This window comes from Mustela erminea, chromosome 11 (assembly GCF_009829155.1).
Source record: "Mustela erminea isolate mMusErm1 chromosome 11, mMusErm1.Pri, whole genome shotgun sequence".
NCBI classification, from domain to species: domain Eukaryota; kingdom Metazoa; phylum Chordata; class Mammalia; order Carnivora; family Mustelidae; genus Mustela; species Mustela erminea.
The window spans coordinates 10,399,437-10,415,082 of NC_045624.1; the positions used below are offsets into that span (position 1 = coordinate 10,399,437).

Genomic DNA, 15,646 nt, shown 5'->3' on the forward strand with positions numbered 1-15,646 from the left:
CTCTTGAAGGCTTACTCACAATGGTTATTCTAGATTCCTCCAGATTATAATTTTTTACAAGATTCATTTTTTTACTTTCATAAAATAAAAGTTATTTCTATTATACACAATTGTATATCTGCCTATTATATATCTTTTTATGAACCATAACAATTCATTATCACACATACATGTATTTTAAGTAAAACTAATCCTTTTGGTTGTTGCAAATAATACGAAGAATCTAATTAGGATATGCAGTTATTAACATAAATCCATGGTTTTATACCTTAAGATACATTCACAGTTTACTTTTTATTATTTAGGAAGAAACTACATTATCTTAGCTATTGAAGTGTATAGAGATGACATTTCTTTGAACAGGGGATGTGTGACCATCCTTGAGGAGCCAAAACAGGGAAAATCTTTCTTTTAGGTACCCCTCCCAAAAATAAAAAAGGCATATATTGCTGAGCCGAGCACTCATGAAAATGACTGGTGGTACTTACAGGCATCATTCATCAGACTTACCTTTTAGAGGGGAAAAAAAATCTCATTATCCACTCCATATTCATTTAAGTTTTAAGTGCTTAGAAGACTTGTCATAACCTAGACTTAAGGTCTGAAATGGTAAATCGTGACACGTCTCCACTCCAGCAGCTCCTCCAGGCACTGCTAGAGCTCTGAGCGCCCCCACCTATGGGAGCTTTCCATTCTGTTCTGCCCTGGTTCTTGCCCACTCTTTTCCCATCACTCTGCACTTTGTAATGTTAATAGCTTCTGCATCTTCCTTTATTTCAAAACTAGATGCATCTAAAAGTTTCCCATTCGGTAAGAAATGCCAGAAGAATATATTGGGCATGTTGCACTTGCATTAACACACTTAATCACAACGGGCAAGTGAAGAGTACTTATATTATATTCAGTTGGGCCTAGAGAACCTGATCTCTGTGAGGCTGTAAAACATGATATTCGCCTTAATTTTGTGCTCTTTGTGCAGGGCCCAGCGCTCTTTCTCTCTGCCATAGCATGCCGGTTTCTCATAGAGCAGAATTACTCTGACTTTTTTAATTGATTCTGTTTTAGTATATAAGTCTGGGCTGGGAGAGAAAGGACTGGAAATATTATGTATTCATTAGTATCTGGGAAGTGGCAGGTTAAAATGAGCTACTTAGGTTTAAAAGCATATGTGTCATATATATCGTTCATTCACTTGCAAAAGTATGTTATTTATGTTAACATTTAGATGCTAACTTTCCTCATTTTAGGAAGGGGTATCTATCTTTCCTTTCAGAATGCTTTTTTTCCTAAGTTATTTAAAGAATAGAATGAGGTCATTTATTAATACTCAGAGCTACTAAGGCATCAATCTTCAGCTCTCAGAAGGAGGACATAAAGAGAAACAATTTTAATGGGGGCGGGGACTGCCTGGTTTTAAAAACTGTCTTTTTATGCTATCTAATGTTACATTCTCTTTCAAGGAAAAGACAGAGGTTGGTAAGACAGTTCCTACAGGATGGGTCTTAATTTCTCTCTACTGTATACACGTGGCAGCCTAGCTCCTGTCACTTCAGTGATCGGTGTTTCTAAAAATTGAAGAATTCACTTTTTAAATGAGGAGTGTATTCAAAAATTCATTAGGGATTTAAAATAACCACAAAATTACATTTCCCCGGTAACTTCTTATGCCAGCTGTGGTGTCCATCTTGGAGTCAGAAGATGAGGTTGCAGATTTTGACTGCTTCTCAGATACGATGTTCAGACCAGCAGCCCTGTGAATTGTGGGATTATTGGAGGGTTTATGATGTAAAATAAAGCAGGGCAATTAGGGCATTTTTACGACAAATAATGATTTGGTCGTATTGGTTTTCCTCTCGTGTGATGGCCTTAATGCCCACTACTTCGTCTGTTTTCACAGCAGCCTGGAGGTCCTGAGGAAGTGATGTCACACTGCCATGTAGACTGGCCTTAGAATGGAGACTGAGGCTGGAAAGGGGTGGTGTAGACACAGGTGAAACTATATTAACATGTTTCTTATAAAAGCACCACATGGAAATTGTAATATGTCTTCTGTCTCTTGTTTTCTCTGTTGGCTTATCATAACAAAATTAAATAATAATTAAGGATGAGCAACAGAGCCCCTGTCCTGATACAGACACACTGTTCACACATTAAATCTACGTTATCCCTTTCTGTTTGTTTGCCATGACAAAGTAATGACCCTGAGGTAGCTGAGATTTATTGGCAACTGTTCTAAGTGCTTCATGGATACTATTGACTTAACCCCTGCAGCACCTTTGTGATATTAGATAGTATCTCCTCAATTTTGCAGATGAGGGAATTGAGATATAAAGAGATGAATTCAGCTGTCCAAAGTCACATAGCCAATAAGTGGCGGAAAAGCATCTGATCCAGATAGTCAGACCTGAGTCTGTGCCAATCCCCACTGTGGTGTAACTGCTTCTCTTGACATTGTCGTTGCCGACACGATGATAGATATAAGCTAAAACACAGTGGCTGACAGCGAATGCCAGCATACTCATAAAAACAGTCATCTGGATGGCTATTAATAGAACTGTATTAACTTTTATTAAGATAAACAACTAAATGAGAAAGCATCATTGAATTATTGTCATAGTTAAGTAAAGATAATTCATTAATTGCAAACCTTGCAGATTAAAGATCCTGAGTTTTCAGCTATTTTTCACATGGGATTGTTTTCAGCCCTTTACAAGGTACATCAGTATATCTCAGAGAAAATGCCCAGATACTGTGGCTCAGTTGTTAAATGCCAAATGGTAAAAACTAATGTTTACTAATTATGAGAATAAAGGCTTCCCATGACCTATTTCTTAATGTTCCCTGCAAAAAAGAATTACTGACAGAAAAAAAAAATTAAATATTTTGTCCTGACTTAAAAAAACCAAAAAACCTCTCTTTAATGTTACTTGTTTATTATATGTAGCTGGTTGCATATACTTACCTATTTCACTTGCCATTGTGTCCTTGGCTTGTCTTTTGTGCCCAAACCCCACATAGCTTGCACATTTTGAGTTTGGAACAACAAAGTCATGAGAGCATTAATCATGATAAAAAGTCACTAAGTCTGCGACAGTATTTCATTTGGATTTGGAGAATGAAAGAGAGGATATTAAAATGCCTGTGACATTCAAGAGCAGGACCTATATTTTTTGTAATCCCAGAGACTGTTTTCTTACAGATGACTTTAGGAATTAAAACCTAAAAACAACCTTTGTGAGCTGGTTTTTCTAAGCGCCGGCACTCAACAATGAAAATGCTGTGCCTGTCTTGTCCAGGTCTAGGGGAAAAAAGTGCTATCAGTTATTTAGAATCTGATTTATGTCTTAAGAGAGTGGCTGCCACTCTCTGTGATTTCATGGAAGCCGGGTATCAAGGAGCAATTTTCGAAGAATTGAAAGCTGGTGCAGGGTTATGAATAAACTCGGAGAAGCTTTGACCTTCCCTGTCAAATGATAAGGCCATAAATATGTTGGTAATTCTGCTTTGTTGTGAGTACCTGTTCTTTTCCATCATTGTGGAGTTTCTAGGATACCATAAACTGGTACCAGCAAAACTAAGACAAAATTTTTTATTGTATAAAAAATTAGAAAACTAGAAAATGTAAAGTAGAGAATACAGGAAGCAGCCTCTTGTGTGTTGCTTCTGAAGTATGTCTGGCATTAGAGGATCAAGTTTTGGAAACTTTATAGTATTCAGAGCAAATTTAAAAATAACTATTTGGCGGGGGAGCGCCTGGGCGGCTAGGTCAGGTAAGCGACTGCCTGCGGCTCAGATGGTGATCCCAGGGTCTTGGGAGCAAATCCCCACATTGAACTCCCTGCTCAGCAGGGAGTCTGCTTCTCCCTTTCCCTCTCTTCTCCCCACCCCCAGCTCATGCTGTACTCTCTGTCTCTCACTGAAATAAATAAAATAACTATTTGGTCACATTTTATCATTTATTTGGATGATATTAAATAAATAACTTTGGGACAGGGAGTGTAAGATAGTTAATGTCCATTATTTTAATGCTTTTTTTTCTTATAACGCCAAATTCATTATGAAATTGGGCTCATTTTTGCTTTGATGTGGTCTTTTTAAATAATCACATATAGTACAGTGATTTTGAATGTATGAAATAATGTTTTTAAACAAAAAATGTTTTTCTGCTTGTATTATCTTAGTTTCATTAAGATGAAATTTAATGATTGTTGGGGAATCTTTTGTGCCTCCAACTTCACTCTTCCCCTTCCCCGAGTTGGTAGCTTAAGAAAGAATAAAGATGAGGGAGAATCAATCCCAATAACTCACAGAGAAGGGGGCAAAGAAGAGCTGGTAGTTGTCTTTTGGAAACCACTTACCATACTTCCACTTTTGTTTCCATGCACTCTTGTAAACAAAATGTGTGTGTGTGTGTGTGTGTGTGTGTGTGTGTGTGTGTGTGTTTGCCTATTCTGTTTTATGGACATTAAAAGAAGTAGAGAGGGCACACGAAGAGAAGGGGAAAAGCAATGGAGATCTAAATAAAGCAATGCAGGCACAGGCACCCAGAAAGGGACAGCAAAGTTTGAGGGTGCATTAGTCATCCATTGCCGTGTAACAAATTGCCACAAAACTTGGTAGCTGAAAACAATAGTAAACATTTATTATATCTCAAGCTTTCTTTGAAGGTTTAGAATTTGGGCTTTTCTGGGTGCTTTAAGCTTGGGGGGGTCTCATGAAGTTCAGTTGCCATGGGCATCACAGTTCTAGGATTCCAAGGCAAATCATTCATGCATACATGGCAAGTTGGTGCTAGCTGGTTGGGGAGAGGGATAGCTTCATCCCTCCCTATATGGGCCTCTACGGGGCTGTATGAATGTCCTCATGACTTGGTGACTGACTTCCCCCAGAGCAAGTGATCTATAAAAGCCAGCAAGGGGGCAGCTGTCAGACTTGTTAGGACCTAGCCTAGAAGTCACACACCAACACTTCTTCAGTACCCAGTTGATATACAAGCTTGTCCTGTTCGCTGTGGGGAATCACTACACAAAGACATAAATACCAGGATGCAAGGTTCATTGGGTGCCATTTTGGAGACTGACTACCAGTCAGAGAAATATGAAAAAGAGATACATGAACTCACAGACTTGTATGAATGGGAAAGGATGAAAGATTAGGTGGTTCAGTTATGAGGATGATTGTTGTGCAACACAATTTGTGAGGCGAATGTGATGACCACTACACTACGGAAACAGCACACGTGATTTGTGACAAATGTGAAGACTGCCGTATTCCTTATACTGAAGGTGTTCCTTACTGCAGACTCTGTGCATTGCACGCAATATGCTTCCCTGTGCCTTCAGGATAATCATCTTGACAGCACAGAATATAAAGCGAAGCTTCATTAAAGCATGATATTTATCTAGAAATCTTACCATATCAAAAAACTATCCACTTTTCCCTGCAAAAATCAGTACTTTCAACTTTCTTACACTGAAGACTCTTGCCTCATCTAAGAGGTACCAAAATACTGTAACAGTTAAGATGATGGTCTGTCTAGCTTGAAAGGTATATTTATGACAACATTTTACCAACACACAATATATAATGGGGTACTTTTCAGGTTACTTTTAGCAGACAAAATTATCCTAACATTGTTGACACGAAAAATGAGAGGCAAGTAAATTGACTGTCTAAAATTGAAAGTAATGCGTTGTTTGGTTGCCCATTTTAATCCTTTTAATAATAGTGAATGTTTATAGAACATTCACTCTGTGGCAGGCACTATTCTAACTACCTCACATATCAAGTCATTTAATCCTCAACAATCCTTTTGTTCTGGTTTTATAGAGTAAAAAAATGAAATACAAACATGGTGAAAAGGGATTTAGATCCATGAAGTCTTTCTTCAGCACCTGTGCCCTGAACCACAGTGCTGTGCATAGAACAGGCTCCCTCCGGCTAGCTCAGAACCTAGATTCATTAATAATGACAACATTTCTCTCAGATCCACTCCATGGTCAGAACCTAAAGCCTAGCTATACTTCTCAGGGCTAGAAGGGGGAAATGGAAAGCTTCCAGAAAGCTAGGAGTGTTTGTCTCGACGGTCAGTGTGGAGGTAGGTAGGTCTGAGTTGACTTTGTCAGAGGATCACTGTCGATGCTGATTAGAGAATAAGCTCTATTGGGACAAGGGGAGATCTTGTTATGGGGCGTTGGATAGAGTGGTAGTAAAAGAAATTATGAGTAGTGCTAGGAATGTGGGTATAATAAGAAAGAGAGCCAGTAGGATTTCCTTATGGGTGTAAGAAAAGAGGAAAAACCTTTTGCCAAAGCAGTTGGAAAGATGGAGTCCATATCAACTCAGATAAAGATAGGGTAGGTTTGGGTGCCTGGGTGGCTCAGTGGGTTAAGCCGCTGCCTTCGGCTCGGGTCATGATCTCAGGGTCATGGGATCGAGTCCCGCATCGGGCTCTCTGCTCGGCAGGGAGCCTGCTTCCCTCTCTCTCTCTCTCTCTCTCTGCCTGCCTCTCCATCTACTTGTGATTTCTCTCTGTCAAATAAATAAATAAAATCTTAAAAAAAAAAAAAAAAAAGATAGGGTAGGTTTGAGGTCAAAGATCACGGTGTATCACAGGGACAGCTGGATGATCAGGAGCAGAGTTAGAGAAGTCTCAGCTAGAGATAAAAATTGGGGATTTGCCAAGATCTAGATGGCTCAGCTCACAAAGGGCATAGCTAGATCTTTTGGACAAGTGGATCTAGCTGAGACAGAGACGGAGCCCTAGGATCTGGAGAGAAGAGGAAGACACAGCAAAAGAAATTGGGGGTGAAGAGGGAGAACCAAGAGTGTGGTGGTCTGCAGGCGAAAGAAAGATGGTATGTCAGGGAGGAGAGAGGAATAACTCATTGTGAATTCTACTGGAAGGTGAGGACTAATAACTGGCCATTGGGTTTAACAATTTGGAGGTCATTGGTTATCTTGATGAAAGCAAATATGGAGGTATAAGCAAAAGTTTAACTGGAATGAATGCAAGAGAATTGGAAGCAAGGAATTGGAAATAGTGAATTAGTAAGCAGTAAATCTATGAGTTTTAATGTAAAGAAGATCAAAGACAGGACAGTGAGGGTGGTAGCTGTCACATAAATTAGAGGTTGAGAGTAGTTATCATGGAAACCGATGAGCTCAGTGCCCCCTTTCCGGTAAATATTTATTGTATTCCTACTATATGTCTAACAATGTACAAAATTTTAAAGATATAAAAATGAATAAGACATGGCTTCTCCCCTTGGGGTGTTTACTTTCCAGTGAGAGAGTTAGATGTAAAATAGTGTGCTATGGAGTCTCAAGTGTGTGCAGGTATCCAGGTTGCGGGTTCAGGGAGGGCCCTGGAGAGAAATGATGGAGAAGGTGATGTCTGAGCTGCGTCTTGGGACTTGTACCATCTGAGTAATAATCCAGCTGCTTCCAATTACTATTTTAGGATCTACGGGAGAAACAAAACTGTCCTATTGGTTCCTGACTAAAAGTAGCCAAGTCTTAAAAATTACTTTAGTGTGTTAATTTCCTTAATCTTAGTCCAGTCATTGGGTTGCTTGCACTGTTCTTTGTGAACTTCCGGAAAACTCAGTAGCATGTTTTGAAAACACCAATGTATGACCCAAACATTCTTATCAGCATCCTCCCTATATTTAGCCACTAACAAAGGACAAGTAAATGAACAAGGATGTGTAAATAGAATGAGGAATGTCGAAGATAAGTGGATGAAGTCAAGGAAGATAGATGTTCATTCGCTTATTAATTCCTTCATTTAATGTTCATGTATTTGTTCTTTATGATGAACTTTGGACAGGGTCATACAAAAGCTTAACTTGGACAGTGAATATAGGGAAAAAATAAAAATGAGAAGAGGAGCAAAGGAATGACATATTCTGGCAGGCTTTTGAAGTTAGAAGCCCAGAAAAACATGATAATATAGTGAAAAAGTAGATTTTAAAATGATGCCATACTTAAGTATAGACCCCACCTTTCCCAGTTACTAGTTGAGTAATCTTGAGCAAGCTAATGACTGTACGTAGTCTGTGACCTCAGAGTAGTAACTCTACCACTCAAGCTTGTTGTGGGAACTATGGGCACCACAGTGGAATGTTAGGACGTAGCCAATATTCAAAAATTGCACGTCACTTCTCTTTTTCTTTAGCTGGAGCTTTCTCCTTATTTCTTCTAGTTTATAAAGTTTGGTAGTCATGCTGGAGTTTGAGATAAATAATTGCAGAGCATTCTTTCTCTCCCCTCTTCTTCGGTAGTACCAACAACATGCTATGAGCATTGTGAACATGAGTGGCGGGGCGGGGGACAAAAACTAGACACCCAACTCAGACACACATGCTGAGCATCAGCCATGCTGCATCTCTGCAAGTGGAAACACTTCCCGGAATCTGTTCAGACAGGATAATGAACAGGATCCTTCCAGAAATTGTCCTTCTCTTCTGCTCTCCTTCCAGTCCTACTGACCTGCAGCTTCTGGGAGAAGAGAGACAAGAGTTGGGTGGGGTTTGTTGAGCCTGACGAAAGGGAGAGGTGGGTTAGAGGAGCGTGTTGGTGCCTGAGTGATGTGGGGAGCTCTGTTGTGACTCTGCGTACAGCTGTGTTATAGAGGGAAGGATGGGGGCGCTGGAAGATACAAGGAGGAAAGCTGAAGTGTATATTGCAGTGCTGCTATTCTCATCAACCCTTGGCCAATTATGAGAGAATTTAAAAACTAAGCCCAGTGGATTTAGAGGCCGAACTGAATTGTATTTAAATTATTTGCTTGCACAGAAAAAAAAAAAAAAGTGTTCTTAGGTACACCTGGGTGGCTCAGTGAGTGAAGAATCTAACTTCGGTTCAGGTCATGATGTCAGGTGTCCTGGGACCAAGAGCCCTCCCTCCCCCATCAGGCTCCCTGCTCAATGGGGAGTTTGCTTGGCCCTCCTCTTCCTCTGCCCCTCCTCCCATTCATATGCACATGTACTCACTGTCATGCTCTCTCTCTCAAATAAATAAAATCTTAAAAAAAAAAAAGAAAGAAAGAGACACTCATGTTACCTTAGTAGTAGGCTCAATTCATATTGAGCATTTTGAAAACAAAGAATTGCATTTTGGATGTGATGACTAGGTAAGAGACCTCAGAAGTTCTTAGAACTTTCCTGAAATTGATGGTCAAAGTTCGTGTTATACCACTATAAAGAAGGAAAAGATGTGGTATACACACACACACACACATGCACACACGCACACACACAATGAAATATTATGCAGCCATCAAAAATTGAAATCTTGATATTTGCAATGACATGGATGGAACCTAAAGGGTATTATGCTAAGTGGAATAAGTCAATCAGAGAAAGACAATTATATGATCTTGCTGATATGTGGAATTTGAGAAACAAGGCAGAGGATCATAGGGGGAGAGAGGAAAAAATGAAATGGCACAAAACCAGAGAGGGAGACAAACCATAAGAGACTGTTCATCTCAGGAAACAAACTGAGGTTGCTGGAGTGGAGGCGCGTGGGAGGGATGGGGTGCTGGGGTGATGGACATTGGGGAGGGTATGTGCTATGGTGAGTGCTGTGAATTGTGTAAGACTGATGATTCAAAGACCTATACCCCTGAAAAAAATAATACATTGTATGTTAATTAAAGGGACAATTTCAAAATAGGGGAACTTTTTTTTTTTTTAATTTTTTATTTTTTATAAACATATATTTTTTCCCCAGGGGTACAGGTCTGTGAATCACCAGGTTTACACACTTCACAGCACTCACCAAAGCACATACCCTCCCCAATGTCCATAATCCCACCCCCTTCTCCCAAACCCCCTCCCCCCAACTACCCTCAGTTTGTTTTGTGAGATTAAGAGTCACTTATGGTTTATCTCCCTCTCAATCCCATCTTGTTTCATTTATTCTTCTCCTACCCACTTAAGCCCCCATGTTGCATCACCACTTCCTCATATCAGGGAGATCATATGATAGTTGTCTTTCTCTGCTTGACTTATTTCACTAAGCATGATACGCTCTAGTTCCATCCATGTTGTCGCAAATGGCAAGATTTCATTTCTTTTGATGGTTGCATAGTATTCCATTGTGTATATATACCACATCTTCTTGATCCATTCATCTGTTGATGGACATCTAGGTTCTTTCCATAGTTTGGCTATTGTGGACATTGCTGCTATAAACATTCGGGTGCACGTGCCCCTTTGGATCACTACGTTTGTATCTTTAGGGTAAATACCCAATAGTGCAATTGCTGGGTCATAGGGCAGTTCTATTTTCAACATTTTGAGGAACCTCCATGCTGTTTTCCAGAGTGGCTGCACCAGCTTGCATTCCCACCAACAGTGTAGGAGGGTTCCCCTTTCTCCGCATCCTCGCCAGCATCTGTCATTTCCTGACTTGTTGATTTTAGCCATTCTGACTGGTGTGAGGTGATATCTCATTGTGGTTTTGATTTGTATTTCCCTGATGCCGAGTGATATGGAGCACTTTTTCATGTGTCTGTTGGCCATCTGGATGTCTTCTTTGCAGAAATGTCTGGGGAACTTTTTTTTTTAAGTTTACTAAAAACTAGAGTTTTTATAAAGCAAATGAAAATATGATTCTTCTCATGAAGACAAATTAATGCTCTATGAAGGTTTAATATAAACTGCTTAAAGGAAAAAAAATTTCATTTTCTCCCTTCCCTCTAATTTTTTAGATTGGTCTTAGGAGTAATCACATTTATTTTCCTTCAAAAATTACTGGGTCAAAGTTCCTAGGATTTTATAAAATAAAAAGCAGAGAAGAGTGGAGCGAAAACTTCTGTTCCTTTTAAATTTGGACGACCTGATAGGGGAAGAGCGAGTAAATCAATTTGTAACGTGAATGTTGGAAGTCCTGTTCTTGGCACCTTATATGTGGTATCTCACTTAGCCCTCAAAACAACCCAGTGAGGTAGTATTGTAAATCCCATGTTACACACATAAAGTGTGTACTCTGTATACACCTTGAAGTGTATTTTGAGTACTGTTGGCAAGTGCTTATAATTATTGGTGGTGCATGCCTCTGTCCTGGTGTCCAGTAGGCAAATGCTATCTACACAAAGAAGTCTACATGTGTGTACTGAGTTCTTTGAGTTCAACTAAACAATCCCTCATGTACTCAAGCTTTGATAAAGATTTTACTAAGCATATTGACAATTTTTATCAATACATTTTGCTCTAAGCCATTGATCAATCAGATATTTATTAGTCACTTAATATGTTTCTTCCATTGTGCTGTAAATCCAACAGAAATAAAAGGCAGTGGTCTTTGCCTTCAAATCCATTCTATTCTTTTAAAGGATACAACATGCACCTGTGTGAGACATGCAGTATGGTAACAAAATGCTAGTATAAAGATGGTAGCCATTAGAAGCAAGTCATCTGTGTTAACTAAAAGACACAAGGAATTTTCATGAAAGAGTGGAGCTTGCCCTTTGCTCAGAAGTTTATCCAGGTTAACAAACTTGCTGGAGAAACAGCATAGGAATAGACAGAACATGGGCAATCCTGATTCTTCTCATCTGAAACTACTTGAAAATTCCGCATTCACTCTAACTCAAAATACATGTTTTGGCATAACCTATCCTGTTAGAAATGCTTGCTTCTAGGCTAAGTATTATCTTTAGAAGTCATCATTTGAAATGTCTGTAGCTTTGGGTGGAGCCAAGAGTAGGTTTCTGACACTCGAGCATAAGGGCACTCACCAGATGTCTCCCCTGACTGCTATAAAGGCGGGGTGGGGGGGAGGGAAGGGTTAAGACAGAATGGAAGCAACATAAAAAAGCATTAATACAGAGTGACAGAAAATATTGGATGACTATTAGTTCCATCAGTTTTATTTTGAAATAGCTAGTGTTGGGCATTAATAAGGAAATTATCCTATCATAATATTCTACTATCTCTAGCAATAGTAGGTATTTCATAAATATTTTTGACTTTTGAATTAACAAACTAGCTTAACTAGCATGCAGGAGGCATTCTTTTGAAAACCAGTATTGTCATTAATCTTTTAATCAGAGAGTAAGTCTACCTCATGTCAAAACATACAATTTCAGCCTGAGGTTATCCAATAATTTCCAAAAGAAAAATCAGGTGGAGATTCTTAATTTCAGAACACATTACTGAAGTGTTCTGGCTGTAGAAATATTAAACCAAAGTATTATAATTTTGGATGGAGCATATAATTCCGAATTAGTATTTTCCTACATGGGTTTCTTAAAATGCGGATTCCATGGGTAATTATGAGGTGTTATTTGAGGGCAGGAGGGGGATCTGTAGTCAGGTAAGTTTAGGGAAGCTCTCACGCAGGTAAACAGCATTTCTTCGCTACAGAACTACCTAGAACATCTAATCATGCTGGAGCGCATTGTGACTTCAGGAAGAGAATCTTTCCGATCTTACCAGATCCTGGGAGTCTTGCTCTTTGGAATGCTCTTTGGAAAATGTGCTTCTGCTGTGGTCAGAAACTCTAAATCTATCTACAGGGAAGCTATTAGTGAATTTTCAAAAGGAAATATCTTAAATAAAATATGTAAATATATTTATATGTAACATTAATTCTTTACAGACTACTTTGAGGAAAACCAGCACACTTGTGTTTTGAATTCTGCACTTGTGAAGCAGAGTGAAAGTAGAGATACAAGCCTTCTAGCTCTGAGATGTTACAGCTACAGATTCACTGTGGTAGCAGGCGTCGGTGGTATAGCGGTGAGCATAGCAGCCTTCCAGATCCACTGTGGAGGCCGTTGCTCTCGCGAGTACTCTCGGGCCCATGAACAGTCTCAGCACGGAAATGCACCATCGCCAAGGTCTGTGTTTGCGTGAGAGGGGCAGCCTCTTTTCCTGGCAAGTACAACGCAGATACCTCCATCCACACCTTTCCCTGTCCCTTCCTGCAGGCTGTTTAATTTCCTGCAGTGTTTGTTGATAAATTTTCAAGTACCTGGACAAACTAACAAAAAATGAGCTACCAGAGGTTATCCTGTTTCATCGGTGTGCAGTGGTGTTTCATTCATACTGGGTCCGTGTGCCAGAAATCTTAGCTGCAGGTAGCCACGGGGTGTGAGTGCGGCATTAACAGCCATCTGATGAGTGGTCATCCACTTTATAACTGGTATGGGCACCTGCTTCCTGAATCTTCTGCACTAAATAGAAAGTACGTTTATCTTCTTCCTGGATTCGACTGCTTTTGAATGGTCTTGTTAAACTGCGACATATTTTGTGAGATCCACACAAAGATCTCTTGCCATGAAACTTGGCATAGGTAATTGTATTTAACGATTTAGAGAAGGAAACAATTGTGATGGCTTGTTGATATTTTTGCAAAAGCAAAATCTAGGGTGAACTTCATCTAATCTCTCAGTGGCATCATAGTCATTTGCAAAGAGGAAGCATAATACAAAGTGACGGTGGCTTCTTACCCTTTCTTTAGGTATCTGTGTATGTTTTGCTCTCAGTTGATGCTGCAGTCTAGCAAAAGTGATTTTATGATGCTGACTGCCTTTAACATGCTCATAAGTATGATTTCCAGCACAGGTGTCAAGCAGTAACTCTGCTACCTTTCACTAAATTACAATTTCATACCTTATTGAGGTTGTTAATATGTTAAAAAGAACCACAATTGGAAAAGCAAACTGTCTGATTGATTTTTGCCCCATCTTTACTATATAGAACTGCTTTTGACTTCAAAGAGTTATCTTAGCTCAGAACAGGGGACAAAGCAGGAACTTGTGCAATGATTCATGAGAGTAGATGGAAGTCAATGATTAGTTCATGTGCCTCTAGACTCCAGTAATGGCATAAATCTTTAGGGAAGTTCTTTAGTGTCAGGCTGTATGCCTGCCTGTGTCAAATCACATATAGGCTAGCATATATTATGAATTGAGAAATCTGAGGAATGAACCAAAATTCCTTTTGTTGTTCATTTTTTAAAAAACATCACACCGACTGAAGATACAGGAGAAGAGCATAGTATTGTTCACCTTTAACCATACAAAGCTAAATCTGCATATTTATAAACACTAAGACTGTTCACATATGGCTAAACATCTTATTGGAACAAAAGAAAAAATATTAATTGACTGCAGGCTGAAACCTATCTGTGACTTCTCAAGTTCACAAACTAGTTTATTCCCAGGTTAAAAATTTTAAGGTGTGTTGAATGTTAACATAATGAGGAAGGCAATGAATATATAGCAAGCCTCGAAAAGAAAGCTAACCACCGTGTCATTTAAATCAGTGGATTTTATAACAGCATCCTCTCCCTGGGATAATAAAACTTAACATGTATATGTGCTGTTTCCTTTGCTTTATATGATGCAAGTTGAAGAATCTTCTCTTAGGGACTTAATGTCTACCAGTTGAGAAATCATTCCTCACTTCCTTCACCATTCTTTTTTTTTTTTTCTTCTTAATTTTAAATTCCAGTGTAGTTAACATAGTGTTATATTAGTTTCAGGTGTGCAATATACTGATCCAGCACTTCCATACATCACCCAGTGCTCATCAGGAAGAGTGCACTCCCGATCCTCCTCGCCTGTGTCACCTCCAACCCCTCCCCACCCCCACCCAGCTCCCTCACCCTTCTCTACGGAAGTTAGCTGGAACACCAAACATACTAATGTGTTTAGCTAACCACGACCAAACTGTCACATAGACCACAAACAGGGAGGAAGGCCTTCAGTCAAAGATAGGGATTAACTATAACACACTAAACATAAGACAAGGACAAGGACACACAAATCCCTCTTTGATAAGGAATGAAGTCCCAGTCTCTAACAGTGGGCCCCCTTGTCAAAGATGCTGCTTCCCGAGACAGAGGTGGAGCCCTCTGGGCTGGGTGAGCGTTCCTGCCCTTCTGGTCCTGCCTCCCACCCAGTGCTCAGGAGGCTGCGGGTTACCTGCAGCCCCTCTAGTATGCTCTGCTTTCTGATGTGGACCCCGGCAGGACAGCCCTTATCGGGCCAGGATCCACCAACGGGAAAAGCCACCACCACTTTCTATTCCTTCGCTACTTAAACCAAAGCACTCCTAAGGAAATCAATTTCCACAACACTCCCTTTCATGTGAAGGAGGCTTTCAGAGTTTGTTAAAGTGTGTTATGTTTGCATCCGTGGATGATAATTTGTGTTATATTTAGCATCTATACCTTCAGAGTTATTTCTGTAAGGGAGAGTGGTAGGGAGAAGTAATGCTCAAACTCGTCTGACAAAGCTAGCCAATGTAAATCAACTGAGGGAAAAATTCTGTACGAAGAAATTAAGGCAGCTCGTGGTTTAAACAAACAAAGCCCTGTTTTTTAGTGAGGGGGTGGGGAAGCCACCTACGTTGTAATGGTGCTGAGAAGCGGCTGCATTTTCTCTCGGTGCAGTACTGGGCTCCTGGCCGCCAGAGGTGGCACGCCTGCTGTCCCAGAGCTGCCAGTCCCATTAAGGGATGAGAGACGGAGGGTCACGGAGAGACTTTTTTTCTTTTTAATTAGTAGACTATTCTTAGAATGGTTTTAGGTTTATAGAAAATTGAGCCAATTAGACAACGTTTCCATATATCTCCTCTCCAACTCACAATTTCCCCTATTGTCTTACATTAGTGGGGGACTTGTG

General features: G+C 39.8%; 1 protein-coding gene and 1 long non-coding RNA gene across 3 annotated transcripts in view; both read left to right on the forward strand.

The window, feature by feature from the left end:
* TPK1 (thiamin pyrophosphokinase 1) overlaps positions 1-15,646 on the forward strand; it is a 343,412-nt gene that overhangs the window by 237,345 nt on the left and 90,421 nt on the right. The window lies entirely within an intron of this gene.
* On the forward strand, positions 3,943-8,803 carry LOC116569573. The gene is made up of 2 exons (XR_004277082.1): positions 3,943-6,360; positions 6,585-8,803. It is a non-coding gene; the product is annotated as an uncharacterized LOC116569573 (long non-coding RNA).